The sequence below is a fragment of the Oncorhynchus kisutch genome, linkage group LG1 (assembly GCF_002021735.2).
Source record: "Oncorhynchus kisutch isolate 150728-3 linkage group LG1, Okis_V2, whole genome shotgun sequence".
NCBI classification, from domain to species: Eukaryota; Metazoa; Chordata; class Actinopteri; order Salmoniformes; family Salmonidae; genus Oncorhynchus; species Oncorhynchus kisutch.
Genome location: NC_034174.2, coordinates 38,408,647 through 38,413,416, shown reverse-complemented (window position 1 = coordinate 38,413,416; position 4,770 = coordinate 38,408,647).

Genomic DNA, 4,770 nt, shown 5'->3' with positions numbered 1-4,770 from the left:
GACGGACATTAGTAGTCTGCCACTGCAATAAGGTGTGTCTTTTATCAAATATCTCTCTCTTGTAACATGTGCCTATGCATCGTTTATTCAAAGCTTTCTCAAACAAGTCTAGGCCTATCACCTAAACGGATACTAGGGTCTTGGCTTACATGGATGTTGTAATGATGCACATTGCTTCACTGGCCACCCCACCATTGAGGTGTTTTTTCATTAAGTTCAGCCAGGTGGTACTTGATGTCACAAATAAAATGTTTAACAAATTTCAAAGAACTCGGCCAAGCAGCATCAGACGATTAAATAGATTAATTATGCCATAACTAGATTAGAGTTTAATCACAGCCAGATGAAAACATTAGTCATAGAGATATGGGAGCGAGGTATTATGAGCGCTGTCTGGCCCAGCCGGACACCCGCGGAGAGTCACCCTGGGTCGAACTCTCTAGGGGCAGGATGCTCTCTATCGGCTACACATGCAGCAGCCTATGGAGCGCTGGATCCACGTGCGCCTCGCATGTACACAGAAGATTTTCACTCAATAATAAATTAGCTGAAAAATAAATATTCTTCGGGATCGGTGTTCCTTCCACGGGACGGTTAAGCTAACGTAGGCTAATGCGATTAGCATGAGGTTGTAAGTAACAAGAACATGTCTGATATTGGCAGAAAGCTTAAATTCTTGTTAAGCTCTCCAATTTACAGTAGCTATTACAGTGAAATAATACCATGCAATTGTTTGAGGAGAGGGCACAATTTTGATCATGAAAAGTTATTCATAAAAAAATTAGGCACATTTGGGCAGTCTTGATTTTAAAAAGTTTGAACAGAAATGCAATAGTTCATTGGATCAGTCTACAACTTTGCACATACACTGCTGCCATCTAGTAGCCAACATCTAAATTTCACCTGGGCTGGAATAATACATTATGGCCTTTCTCTTGCATTTTAAAGATCATGGTACAAAAAAAGAACGGTTGGTTTTTTCTTTGTATTATCTTTTACCAGATTTATTGTGATATATTTTCCTATATTCCTTTCACATTTACACAAACTTCAAAGTGTTTCCTTTCGAATGGTACCAGGATTATGCATATCCTTGCTCCAGGACCTGAGCTACAGGCAGTTAGATTTGGGTATGTCATTTTAGGCGAAAATTGAAAAAAGGGGCGGATCCTTAAACTAGCCTACGGAAATAAGAAAGAAAGAAAGAAACAAGTATAAGCTCATTATAATAATGCATTGAAAATATGGTCACATGACAGATGATTTCAATGATCACATAACAAGAAAAATGGTTTATCTCAGTAGCAGATCTGTTTAGGGAATCAAACAATTATTTATGTTAGGCCATGTAAAGTGTTGGTCCCATGTTTACTGAGCTGAAATTAAAGATCTCAGAAATGTTCCATATGTACAAAAAGCTTATTTCTCTCAAATGTTGTGCAGTTTCTTCACACAACACAATGCCACAATTGGAATGCTGACTGCAGGAATGTCCACCAGAGACCATGTGTAACCATGACAGCCCAGGACCTCCACATCCAGCTTCTTCACCTGCAGGATGGTCTGAGATGAGCCACCCGGACAGCTGATGAAACTGTGGGTTTGCATAACCAAAGGATTTCTGCACAAACTGTCAGAAACCGTGTCAGGGAAACTCATCTGCGTGTTCATCTTCCTCACCAGGGTCTTGACCTGACTGCAGTTTGGCATTGTAACAGACTATAGTGGGCAAATGCTCACCTTCGATGGCCAATTGCCTGCCTCAAAGTAGCCGCCCTTTGCCTTGATGACAGCTTTGCACACTCTTGGCATTCTCTCAACCAGCTTCATGAGGTAGTCACCTGGAATGCGTTTCAATTAACAGGTGTGCCTTGTTAAAAGTACATTTGTGGAATTTCTTTCTCTTTTAATGCGTTTGAGCCAATCAGTTGTGTTGTGACAAGGTAGGGGTGGTATACAGAAGATAGCCCTATTTGGTAAAATACCAAGTACATACTATAGCAAGAACAGCTCAAATAAAAAAAGAGAAACGACAGTCCATCATTACTTTAATCATTACTTTAAGACATAAAGATCAGTCAATCCGGAACATTTCAAGAACTTTGAAAGTTTATACAAGTGCAGTTGCAAAAACAATCAAGCCCCGTGATGAAACTGGCTCTCATGAAGACTGCCACAGGGAAGGAAGACACAGAGTTACTTATGCTGCAGAGGATGAGTTCATTAGAGTTAACTGCACCTCAGATTGCAGTCCAAATAAATGGTCCTTTGGTCTGATGAGTCCAAATTTGAGATTTTTTGGTTCCAACCACCGTGTAAGACGCAGCGTGATCTCTGCATGTGTGGTTCCTACTGTGAAGCATGGAGAAGGAGGTGTGATGGTGTGGGTGTGCTTTGCTGGTGACACTGTCTGTGATTTATTTCACAGTCCAGGCACACTTAACCACCATGGCTACCACATCATTCTGCAGCAATACGCCATCCCATCTGGTTTGCACTTAGTCCCACTATCACTTGTTTTTCAACAGGACAATGACCCAAAACACACCTCTATGCTGTGTAAGGGCTATTTGACCAAGGAGAGTGATGGAGTGCTGCATCAGATGACCTGGCCTCCACAATCATCCAACCTCAACCCATTTGAAATAGTTTGGGATGAGTTGGACCGCAGAATGAAGGAAAAGCAGCCAACAAGTGCTCAGCACATGTGGGAACTCCTTCAAGACTGTTGGAAAAGCATTCCTCATGAAGCTGTCTGAGAGAATGCCAAGAGTGTGCAAAGCTATCATCAAGGCAAAGGGTGGAATCTAAAATATAACATGTATATTGATTTCTTCAAAACATTTTTGGTTACTACATGATTCTATTTGTGTCATTTCATAGTTTTGATGTATTCTCTATTATTCTACAATATAGAAAATAGTCAAAATAAAGAATAACCCTTGAATGAGTAGGTGTCCAGATTTTTGAATGGTACTGTATAGGCAAAATGAGCAGTCAGATTTTGCAGCACTGTGAATAAAATTGTAACCAGTACAATTATCTGCTGATATATTAGTACTGAAATGAGATCATTTGTGTGGAGGACAAGAGCCATGAAAGGACAGCGAGGCCCAGATGTATGAAAGAAAAATAGATTTAGGTCATGGAAAATTGACAACCACTGCTCTATCTGTCTGTACGAGTGTAAAAAAAAGAAGAAACAACTGCTAGGCAGGACTGTGTCACATTTAATAAACTATCAATTTAAGAATATGATGTTTGGATAGGCTCCATCAGTTCATGCCAACAGGCTAACATTGACTACAACATGAATGCACTGACTGTAAGTCGCTATGGATAAGAGCGTCTGCTAAATTACTCAAATGTAAATGTAAAACGTAATGTTCTGTCAAAAGGCCAGCAGGTTGTCCAGGCATGCTAACTCTGAGATTCTGTCAGTCTTAGAGACACTACTACAGCACACAATGTTAGCTAACTAAGAGGGAGATAACTACTGTAGGAGAAAGCAGAAGCAACTTAAGAGAGAAAGATGAGGAAAAGATAGTGTAGCATTCAAAGGTAGAGGGACAAGGTTGTGTCACTGAGACATTAGCAATATGTGTCATTGGTTATCTACAGAGAGCTGAGCAGCTTTGTGACCATCAGTCTGAATAATACATCTACAAAAACCCATAAAAACAAAATACATACACACACCAACACACTGAAATACTCATAAAGACACACACACACACTGACACGGTACAAACACAGGTACACAAAAACAGACACTTAGACACTCAAACAAACACACACATACACAGTGACCACCCCGGCTGGCTGAGCACAGTCTGTCTATGCACTCAGCCACGTCACCCACACCAAATGCACACATATTGTGCTGGCAAGGCATCAGAAATATTACATTCACCAAGACTTGTTTTCCCCTGGTCATTAAGTTCACATCCAATAATAATTTTCCCATTACACTGTGTCCTTACCAAGGTTATTATAGTAAAAGAAAACTGAAACGAAAACGAATCATGAAAAAACAATTTAGTAAACTGAAGTAAAATAATTTACAAACCCGTTTGAAAAACTAAAACTGTACTGAAAGTATTATCTTTGGCTTCAAAATAAAATAAGAACCATAATAAAATTAGTTCAGTTACAGTTATTTTTCACATAAAAAATAATGGTTTTCAAGCTTTTGGGGTGGGGGTGTTCAAACTACTGAATATTGTGGGTAAATGCTGCCAGGAGAGGGCGCTTTTTCAAATAGGCCTAGTTTGTGCATCGCAATCACAGGGTATCACTAATAACAGGGGGGGAATCGTCTCGATAGCGAACTTGATTCTTCTTATGTGTACAGATATACTATCTTAATTTGATCACTCTGTTGTGGCAGGGAATTGTCTTGCTCAGCGGGAAATGCAAACTTGTATGTAATCAAGTTTTAAAAAGGCTTCTAAAGTTTGTAATTTCGACTTTAACATGTCGGACTTGATTTGCACTAACGAAAATGCATCAACCTTTACAAAAATGTACATGAAGTATAATACACATAATAATTCCCATTTTCTGTTGCAGCAGGATTATTTTCCTGCTGTGAAAAACTGGTCAATTTAAGATAGAACATCTGTACTACTAAAATTAAATAGCATTGGATTGATGGAAACATGAGCAAAATAGTTTTCTTTCACAATATTTGTTTTGCACCAGTCTCTCTGCTATTCATTTTAAATCCAAGTCACATTAAGGTTGAATTTTAAAAAAAAATTTAAAAAA